The sequence below is a fragment of the Amia ocellicauda genome, chromosome 21 (genome assembly GCF_036373705.1).
Source record: "Amia ocellicauda isolate fAmiCal2 chromosome 21, fAmiCal2.hap1, whole genome shotgun sequence".
Classification (NCBI taxonomy): domain Eukaryota; kingdom Metazoa; phylum Chordata; class Actinopteri; order Amiiformes; family Amiidae; genus Amia; species Amia ocellicauda.
In genome coordinates this window covers 12,909,883-12,921,552 of record NC_089870.1, presented here as the reverse complement: position 1 = coordinate 12,921,552, position 11,670 = coordinate 12,909,883, and positions in this window count along the sequence as shown.

Genomic DNA, 11,670 nt, shown 5'->3' with positions numbered 1-11,670 from the left:
GGCAAACGTACAGAATCAGCAGGGGATCAAATACTTTTTTCCCTCACTGTATATACCCCTCCCTACTGTCCAGCGATGGATTAAATGATTCAAGCGTAACTAGTGCACTTGCCAAAATGATTGGTTTTTATGTACTCAGGTGTTAGTAAGAGTGTATTAGTAAAGTGATATTTTTCTGTTCCATTTGGTCATTTTAGTAATGTTTAAAATTGAAAAGTATTACTTTCTTCACTATCATGGCTACTGTAAATACAGTAAAAGAGAGCTCTTCTAAGTTTCAGGATGTGACATTTTGACTCTTACTGGATAGCAGAAAATACTATATCTAAAGAGCACAGGATCTGTCTTCCCTGCAGCAGCTACATTTAGTGGTACTGTGACTGTATGGTTGTGTGTGCACAGGGACATGGTTGCCCAATTGAGTCCTTTTGCATTGCAATAATTATCTAATAAAGGCTCATAATGCAGTTGTATTTCTGGCCATTATTGAGTATAACATCACTGTTGATCTCCCATTAAGTATTTATAAATAATATTTGACAACGGTGTACATATTGCCCAATGGTGACACTCCGGGCTCTATCCTGGTTCCAGCAATGACACTTATGTTGGTGTCTGGTGGAGCTGCCCCGAGGCTCTGGGAAGGAGAGAGAAATTCCACTGAGTGCTGCTCTGAGGGGTCTGGAGAGCCCAGCTGAGCCAAGAGCAGTGGTCTCTCAATTTTTTCCAGAGCTGTATTATATACAGTATCTTCATCATCAGCAACCTCTACTGATCGACTGTTAGATGAAGTCCACCCCAAAAAGTGGAAGTCCTTCCACTTGTTGTGCTTTACAGATATATACACTCACCTAAAGGATTATTAGGAACACCATACTAATACTGTGTTTGACCCCCTTTCGCCTTCAGAACTGCCTTAATTCTACGTGGCATTGATTCAACAAGGTGCTGAAAGCATTCTTTAGAAATGTTGGCCCATATTGATAGGATAGCATCTTGCAGTTGATGGAGATTTGTGGGATGCACATCCAGGGCACGAAGCTCCCGTTCCACCACATCCCAAAGATGCTCTATTGGGTTGAGATCTGGTGACTGTGGGGGCCAGTTTAGTACAGTGAACTCATTGTCATGTTCAAGAAACCAATTTGAAATGATTCGACCTTTGTGACATGGTGCATTATCCTGCTGGAAGTAGCCATCAGAGGATGGGTACATGGTGGTCATAAAGGGATGGACATGGTCAGAAACAATGCTCAGGTAGGCCGTGGCATTTAAACGATGCCCAATTGGCACTAAGGGGCCTAAAGTGTGCCAAGAAAACATCCCCCACACCATTACACCACCACCAGCAGCCTGCACAGTGGTAACAAGGCATGATGGATCCATGTTCTCATTCTGTTTACGCCAAATTCTGACTCTCCCATCTGAATGTCTCAACAGAAATCGAGACTCATCAGACCAGGCAACATTTTTCCAGTCTCCAACTGTCCAATTTTGGTGAGCTTGTGCAAATTGTAGCCTCTTTTTCCTATTTGTAGTGGAGATGAGTGGTACACAGTGGGGTCTTCTGCTGTTGTAGCCCATCCGCCTCAAGGTTGTACGTGTTGTGGCTTCACAAATGCTTTGCTGCATACCTCGGTTGTAACGAGTGGTTATTTCAGTCAAAGTTCCTCTTCTATCAGCTTGAATCAGTCGGCCCATTCTCCTCTGACCTCTAGCATCAACGAGGCATTTTCGCCCACAGGACTGCCGCATACTGGATGTTTTTCCCTTTTCACACCATTCTTTGTAAACCCTAGAAATGATTGTGCGTGAAAATCCCAGTAACTGAGCAGATTGTGAAATACTCAGACCGGCCCGTCTGGCACCAACAACCATGCCACGATCAAAATTGCTTAAATCACCTTTCTTTCCCATTCAGACATTCAGTTTGGAGTTCAGGAGATTGTCTTGACCAGGACCACACCCCTAAATGCATTGAAGCAACTGCCATGTGATTGGTTGGTTAGATAATTGCATTAATGAGAAATTGAACAGGTATTCCTAATAATCCTTTAGGTGAGTGTATATATATATATATATATTGTGGCACAGCGTAGGGTGTTGTAATTGACGGCCACCAAAACCCTGCCTAGATCAGTCCATCCCTTCAAACCGAGGAAGAAGGTGACTGATCAGAGAAGCTACCAAGAGGCCAATGGCAAACTTCTTATGGCTAAGACTGGTCAAAGTGTGCATGAGACAACAATGTCACAGGTACTCCACAAATCTGTCCTGTTCTACTCAAGAAAGCCCACCCTGAATCCCGTTTGAAGTATGCAAGAAAACAGTTGGGAAATTGTAGCTATGTCACAGTTTTGTGCTCTGACGAAACTAAAATGGAACTTACTGGCATTTACAGTTCACCGGGGCAATTCTAGCAGGGCAAAAATTTGACAAAGTGACTTGGTGGAGAGGTGACATCCTATGCTCATCAGTGTGGCCCATTCTACTGCCAATGTTTGTCTATGGAGATTGCATGGCTGAGTGCTTGTCAGCAATGGGTGTTGAAATAGCCGAATCCACTAATTAGAAGGGGTGTCCACATACGTTTGGCCATGTAGTGTATTTCAGCTTTTATTTTTAATATATATATATTTTTTCACACTGTGGAGTATGTTTATAGATAAGTGCAAAAATATCAAAATTTTAATGTGTTAAATTAGGCACAAAATGTGAAAAATTTAAGGGAGTGTAGACTTTCTACAGGCACTGGAGAGATAGATGGGTAGATAAATTAGATAAAAAATGTATGAGAAAGGATTAAACTGCTGTGTACAAATAAGAAATTGAGAAACAGAAATTAGTACAGTAGGTTTAAATCACACATAACATTTTTTTCTCCATATTTATGTACTGTATATATATAAATAGAAACAGAGACAGTAAGAGAGACAGATTTAGCTGAAGAACATATCCGTGTATACATACATATACAGAAAGATTTTATAATTTTTAAAGACACATTGGCCCTCACAGTGGCCAAGGCTTATGTCTGCAATGCAGGACATAATCTACTCCTTGAAGATCAAAGGTTTAACTAAAGGCTATGGTACTGCCTTGCCAGCTAGGAAAGCCCAGTGCCAGAACAAAATTGGCAGATAGAAGAGGCAGAGGCAGATAGAGCATCCTCAGTTTGCTTTACAACAGCAGCATATTCTGCTGCTGGCTAGGTGCTTGCAGTGACAGAGGATTGCAGCAGGGTACAAAATCATACCTGCCTCCCTGTTCCACAGCAAGACAACCTCTTCAATCAATGTCCACTTGCAGAAAAATATTTTCTGATTCTGGGAATCCTGGGAAACTCCAGAGCTTGACATTTAAAAACCCTAGCTGAACCAAAGATAAAATCAGCGATGTCTCATTTGGTTATCTTAAACTGACCGTTGCTTCTTGTAAGCAGCGTGGGACAGACTCATTAAATCATATATAAATATTCTGAAGAGGTTCTAGTGCCATATTGGAATAACTGGGAATGAAATTTGTAAGGGTTAAATGTAATATACAAACTAGGAGTCATAGGACTAATCCACCACCAGCTTTTCTTTGGAATTCCCCCATGTCTGGTGAGACTAATTGCATTTTTCTGCTATGTGGCTGAGGTAATTCTGGTGTATTATTTGATACCCGTTGTTAAGATTGTTCATTATTTGGAAAATGAATGGCTAAAAATGACAGAGCACTGCTTTCTCTTTATACAAAAAGATACCTTAGAGTGCTTATTAAAAACTATTTGTGAAGATGTTTATATGGGAGTCTATGAAACCAATCCGAGGCCAAATGACTGCCCTATTTGATAAGCAGCATGTAAGTAGCAGCAGCAGAGATAGGGCAAGACATTTCCCAGATGTCTTTAAAATTATTGACTGCTGGCTTGCGTGTTTATTGGTCTCCTTCCCTATTATACATTTACAGCACATACCTGCACTTTCATTTCAAACAGAGGAATTAAATTATGTAAATAGCAAGGTTTTCATTTATCCGCTAATGTGCATTATAAACTCCCAAGGTTACTTAATAATTGGGCACTACACGACCAACAATCTGCTATTTTCTCAGTAGTGGTAGCACTGTGTTACAATTGATGCTTCATTTACTTTAGTCTCTGATTTGTTCTATCCTCTCTCAGTGGTGGAGATAATTGAACACTGTTCTGCCTAAACTCTGAGCCTGATTCAGCAAGCATCCTTCCCATCTTTAAGTTTTATTCTGCTGCCAGCCCTGCAGATGGTAGTTACACGCTTTAAAAGTACTCACAGAAACATATCAGTGTAAAGTCTCATGTCATTAGGAGACAAAAATAACACACACAAAAACAATTTTACAGAATATTGCTTTCCTTCACTGGTACAGTACTATCTCCTGATTTCAGCTGGTCAATGCAGAGTTTACACAATCAGCCATATTACAGCCAACAGAGTCCCCTTCCTGTCACACCTGATTATTATTAAATTATTGTTAGGGAAAACTGTTTTTGATGTATTATAAGAGATAAGGCTTTTTTCCTGCTGATGCACAAATCAAATATGTGTAAAACATTTAAATTTAGGATCATATAAATGAAATAATTGTGAATAAATAATGTATTTATATATATAGGTTTTAATTCCCTTCATTTATATATAAAACAAAATATGTATATATGTCAAAATATGAGGGAGAAACTACTACAGATGTTGTTTGCTAATATAAAAAAACACTAAAAATTGGAGTTGGAAGACAGGGATGGCTGAAGGAAGTTAACGGGAATGTATCAGACATTTTGCTGCACAAATGAATTAAAAGAGCTGTGGCTACATTAAGCAGAGGAAATGTAGTTTGAGAAAAAGGATAAGCATGTTTGCTGCATTGCTTAAACATTTACTAGTCCCAAAAGTCTCTCCCCTATTACTTAGATTTTTTTAAAATAAAAAATAGCATTATTACCACACTCAAGGAGTTAGGCAGTGTAGCTATAACAGGGCAATGATGAATGTCTAGGCTAAGGATCAGCAAACACTTTATTTTCACAAGAAGGCAATATTTGTAGCTTAAATGAATCCCGACTAGAAGTATGCTAGATTGGTTTCTTCAGCCCATTTTTCAAATTGCCAACAGCTTTCTGGCTAATGCTTTTTTCCTTTTCAAATTTAATTCATTTTACATGCCTGGACACTTCAGCACATGAATGCAATTCCTACTAACATTTGTTTTTGAGTTCCATTGTTGAATTGATAACCAGGAGACCCCATAGTCTTTTCTGATTTCCCACTCAGCACTCTGAACCACAAGATAAAAGGACTCTTTTGTATCTTAAGGCAAAATCCAGAAGTTACAATTTATATTTAAATTATAGAATGCCCAAAATAAACATAATCGTGGGGCATCTCGTTTAGAGTAACATACTCTGCTTTGGTCATCTGAGAGAATGATTCTCACAATTTTGGCTGAAGGGACGCTTTATAAATAGACTGTTCAACATGGAATTCCCACCTACATTATGCCACTCACGTATTTGGTTTTATTTGGTCTGTATTGCAACTGTGATTTTCCACAGCGTCCTATTGCAGAGCTTTAAGGTACTCTAAACAAGAAGAGCAACACAGCAAACATATCAATGTGTGATGATGTTTCTTTGTAACCATCATATTATTTTGCGCAGTATATTTTTAGAACCATTGATCTAAGGAAAAATAGACATGGATATTTCATGGATTTCAGCATCAAATAAAGAATGATTTCAGGGAGATTTAATTCAGGTTTGGAGAATCCGGAAGGCGGTTAGCTCTGTTAAGTCCCGGACCAGAGGAAACTGATTTTATCTAAGGGAATGTAAAATCTTCAATATTTATTTGGAGCATTTCTTGAAACACCCGCAAAATAAAGAAGATGAGGAACTTCAAATCTTTTGGGGAACAAAAGGACAAAGGATTGGATTACATCAAAACTTTAACCCACCCACTAATACAAAACTACAGACCTGTACTCAGTGGTGGCATCATTATTTGTAAGATGCTACTTTCTTCTAGTCATAAATGTAATCGCTATGACATACAGATGTGTAGTTTGCTATTAACAGGTGGGTCAATGTTTTGATTTAATCTGACCCAACGTTTGCTGCAAAACACATTAAGACCATACTAATTTTGGATCAGATTTAGAAAGAGCAACCCAACAAACAAGATAGAGTTGTGGCACTAGCATTGAGACAACTGGGCAAGGAGATAGTGTATTAACATTGGCAGAATGTGGTGTGTTAGCTGGTAATAGCATAATGACCGAATGAAAGCTGCCACATTGTTATTGCATAGTAGAAGAAGGCAGAGGCAAAGAACAAAGCAAAATACAATGGTAGATGGGAATTATGAAATCCAATGTTTTCTTAAGGGAAGCTACATATACCACCTTAAGTATTGAATAATTAAAGTATTAAATTAAGCATTCTTCCCTTAATCATCATATTGACTTCAGTGTGTTGAGCTGCTTTGTGTAGAGCAGAGCAGGGTAACATATTAGCACTTCTAAATAAAGAGATCTTCACAGAGGTACTTTTTAAAAAGCTACTGTCACGAGCGGGGAGTGACTGGCCTTAATCACATATTATATAATTATTGTTTTTTTTGGTTCCCTTTTCAATAATTATTATTGAGTGCACTAAATTATCTTATTTATGGTTTCTCTTTGTTTGTTATGCGTTGTTTAACTGTTGCTGTCCTCCCTCGCCCACCTCTGGTGGCTGTCCCGGGATTTACAACCTGTAATAGAAAAGGCTACAGGCTCTGGAGGCACCGAAGAGAAATTGCATCCCAGAGCAGGGATCTCACTTACCTGTAGGTGATTCGTTGTGTGGCTGCTACCTGAAAAGACAGAAGTAAATTAACAGTTTCCCTGGTTGTGAACTCCTTTCGCTGTATTTGAGCATTTCTGGGAGAGAGAGACGCTTCTAAATCTGTTGCTGCTTAGTGTGAATGTTTTCAGTACAGGAAGATTAGTTTTATATCAATAGATAGCGTGTTTTATAAGGTCCTTTTTTATTTCTTTATGTTCTTTAGGTTAGGGTATTTTAGTCTTTTATGCACCGTGAATATTAAAGGCGTGTTTTAGTGTATCTATTGCCTGTTATCTTCCCTGATTGTGTGGTATTGCCATTTGTCTTTATGCCCTGTGCATGTTACATCAAACCTGCTTAAATAAAATATTGTTATTATTACTTACCTCCTGCTGTTGTGTCTTGGGGTCCAATCGCGCACCCAGGGAGAGAATTCAAAGGGGGTTGTGAGTTCCTCTCTCGTTCAACAAAAGAGGTGGCGTAGTTGATCACGTGTTTCACACTGAGCCCCCTCAGCTGTGACACTACCTTTGATGTATACCCTTTGGAGCTTAGGGGTTGGTGCTTATCCTAATGATATTCGTTAAACAAACTGCAGTCTGTTGGTCAACGTTATGTATTAATGGACTGGAAAAAAGCACATCAACAACAACAACAAAAAACCCATACATAATCATAGCAGAAGATTATTCTACACACCCAATCACCGAAGAACAGCATTTTAAAGTAAAAAAACTGAAAACCTCGGCTGTACAGCATTTAATTTCAGTCTTATTAGACTCTGTTTATTTGTGGAAAATTAATCACTTCTTGGAATTTCTTAGGTTTTTTTAAAAAAAGCGGAGGAAACCAATCACAATTGTCTCACAGCTTGGCTTTTGCTGCTGGTCTCCAGGGAGTTTGCTACAGAATTATTATTTTATTGTTGTTGTTGATTTTTTTTGTCCATGTTGAAGGTTAAGATACCATTCAATTCTCGATAAGCACATCTTGGAATGAGGTTTCAATTTGCCTTTGATCTTGAAAGTCTCCACGTTAAGAATTCTCTTTGAACATTCTTTCCATGCATTACCCATTTCCAAGATGCTCCCATTGAGCAGGATTTGGCTCTGGGGATTTATTTAGTCCTATGAACCTCAAGGACATTGGATGTCATCCTCTCAATGTTACACAGTGGGCTGTTGTTAGCAAGGGAGAATATAATCTTTCTCTAATTGCCACTGTAGAGCAGTAGAACATTATGCAGGTTATCTGTATATTCCTGCCTCTCCCGGCATAATAATTATTATAATATGCATTCAGGTTCACAGTGTGACATTCTTGAAAAAGTCACATACCTTTCAATGCTGCTTGTTACGGTTTCATTAATTCTCAATCTCACATATTCATTAAATCTACATATAAAGGTTCTGTTTCATTCGGAGATCTTTACCCAGCTATAATTCATATTTAATATATGAAGTTGTATTTACATTTACAAGTATGAGTGAAACTTGATTAGTTCTAAAACTTTTTTTTTCAATTATATATATTTATATTATACATAATTAAATACATACACATCACTAAATCAAAATACATATTTGCTTCACACAAGTTAAAACCTTCACTCATTTCAACATTAAATGCACTGGACTATAAGCTTTTCTTTCATTTGCATCCAAGCCTATTTTTAATTAATATTTCCACAGTTCAAGGATGCAAACAGTACCATTAAGACAGCTCCATTTTAATTAAAATAATTGTAATATATCTTTCATTTTAAACATTGTTAGTTCTTATAAAGGTGTGGAGAGCCTAGTTAAAGGGTCACAGTATATTGACATGGGTGACAGTAATTATACACGATGTTCAGCGGGGGGTATTGGTCCTGGCACTGAGATGTGTGGTGAATAGAAGAAAATTCCATTAAGCATTGCTTGAACTTATTGACAGCTTTTTTCTTTCTGTGCTGGTGTTTAAGGGCTCTGATTTTTTTCCAATGTTACAATAATACAAAATTAAGAAATCCTGAATATGTATTTATGAAAAAATAAACATATATATGCTCACTGGCACCGAGATCATCATCAGGCTCACACAGAGCGGTATTGAGTTGGTACTGAGGCACACTTCGGTAAACTCAACTCGGGTTGAAGGCCGAACTGAAGTACGCAAATGCCTGGTACTGAGGAGTTATATGCAACACCGAGGCCGAACACTATGAAAATAGAAGAGATGGTATCTCAGGCTCTCAGGTGTGCCAAGCAAGAGCAATTCTCAACTCGCCTTCCCAGAGCACTAGGAGTAGGAGAAAAGGGAGATCCCAGACTATAGTCATAGCCGCAGGCTATAATCGCATGTGTGGCAGAAAAGGAACCTATTTCAAGTGGGTGTCCGGGGACTGAGAGAGGCAAGCAGGCTATTTTTTTAAACCTGTGTGATTGCCTAGAAGTTATATACAGCTCTAGAAAAAATTAAGGGACCACTTAACATTGATTTCTGAAATTGGAGTGGTCTCTTCATTTTTTCCAGAGCTGTATATGCTGTATAGAAAAAAACCCTGTGGAGTATAAATATAATAATAATAACGACAGTGAATAAAATAGTAATACAAATACAAATTAACTTAGCAGGCACCCCCTGCTCAGAGATGCATTTAAAATAATATTTTAAATTGCCCAAAAGCTAAGTTCAACAAAACTAATATATAAATATACATATACACTCACCTAAAGGATTATTAGGAACACCATAGTAATACTGTGTTTGACCCCCTTTCGCCTTCAGAACTGCCTTAATTCTACGTGGCATTGATTCAACAAGGTGCTGAAAGCATTCTTTAGAAATGTTGGCCCATATTGATAGGATAGCATCTTGCAGTTGATGGAGATTTGTGGGATGCACATCCAGGGCACGAAGCTCCCGTTCCACCACATCCCAAAGATGCTCTATTGGGTTGAGATCTGGTGGCTGTGGGGGCCAGTTTAGTACAGTGAACTCATTGTCATGTTCAAGAAACCAATTTGAAATGATTCGACCTTTGTGACATGGTGCATTATCCTGCTGGAAGTAGCCATCAGAGGATGGGTACATGGTGGTCATAAAGGGATGGACATGGTCAGAAACAATGCTCAGGTAGGCTGTGGCATTTAAACGATGCCCAATTGGCACTAAGGGGCCTAAAGTGTGCCAAGAAAACATCCCCCACACCATTACACCACCACCACCAGCCTGCACAGTGGTAACAAGGCATGATGGATCCATGTTCTCATTCTGTTTACGCCAAATTCTGACTCTACCATCTGAATGTCTCAACAGAAATCGAGACTCATCAGACCAGGCAACATTTTTCCAGTCTTCAACTGTCCAATTTTGGTGAGCTTGTGCAAATTGTAGCCTCTTTTTCCTATTTGTAGTGGAGATGAGTGGTACCCGGTGGGGTCTTCTGCTGTTGTAGCCCATCCGCCTCAAGGTTGTACGTGTTGTGGCTTCACAAATGCTTTGCTGCATACCTCGGTTGTAACGAGTGGTTATTTCAGTCAAAGTTCCTCTTCTATCAGCTTGAATCAGTCGGCCCATTCTCCTCTGACCTCTAGCATCAACAAGACATTTTTGCCCACAGGACTGCCGCATACTGGATGTTTTTCCCTTTTCACACCATTCTTTGTAAACCCTAGAAATGGTTGTGCGTGAAAATCCCAGTAACTGAGCAGATTGTGAAATACTCAGACCGGCTCGTCTGGCACCAACAACCATGCCACGCTCAAAATTGCTTAAATCACCTTTCTTTCCCATTCAGACATTCAGTTTGGAGTTCAGGAGATTGTCTTGACCAGGACCACACCCCTAAATGCATTGAAGCAACTGCCATGTGATTGGTTGGTTAGATAATTGCATTAATGAGAAATTGAACAGGTGTTCCTAATAATCCTTTAGGTGAGTGTATATAGAATATATATAGAAGTAAGAAAAGGCTTTTTGCTCACAAGACCAGCGTGACGAGTCCCGGTGCTCAGTGTTCCAGTTCCAATGTCTTGTGGAAGATTGTTCTTCAGGAAGAACTCTGGAGGTTTTCTGTGTCTTTCACGGGTGGTGAAGGTGATTGAAGGTTTCAAATGATTAGGTCTCTGTTGATCGGACGAAATTCAGTTAGATGAATGCATTGCAAATAAAGTTTCATGTTTAACTATGTTATCTGCAGGCTCATTTTCGTTTCTGGATTAGGATGACTCTAGTAGCTCCTGAAGTACCAACCATTATTGATTGGTTGTATGTCCAGCCACTGGGTGATGGCTGATCTGCATGAGTTCGCAGATTTATGACTTGCCACTCCACTTCACAAGATTGTTTGGGAGGCTGCAGAGATGGTGTGTCCTGGTCTGCTTTGTCTTCACAACAGGCTCTCAATCTTGACATTAGCTGGTACTTAATGATACCAAATTAATCAGATTTGTATCACCTAGCCCAGAAGACAGGATGACTCCATTCAGGAAAGAAAAGCAGAGAGGGAGAGAGGAATTTTGCTTCACATCTATCCCATAATTGAAATTGTGTTATTTCATAACAAAAAGGTATGATACTACTAGCATGACACTATATGTGTTTAAATACAGACTCCAGTAAATATGTATCACTAAGATCTAAAAAAAGACTTGTCTCTTTTATGGAACTGATGTGTAGAAAATAGTTTGATTGACTGGGGTATGACAGGTTGACAGGAAGACAAGTTGTATGAAAACAATACAAAAACAGAACAGGAATAGTTTTGTTACTGTCTTAAAACTAACATGGTGTTTACTTGCCACAACAAAAGGAAAGTTTTATATATATATATATATATA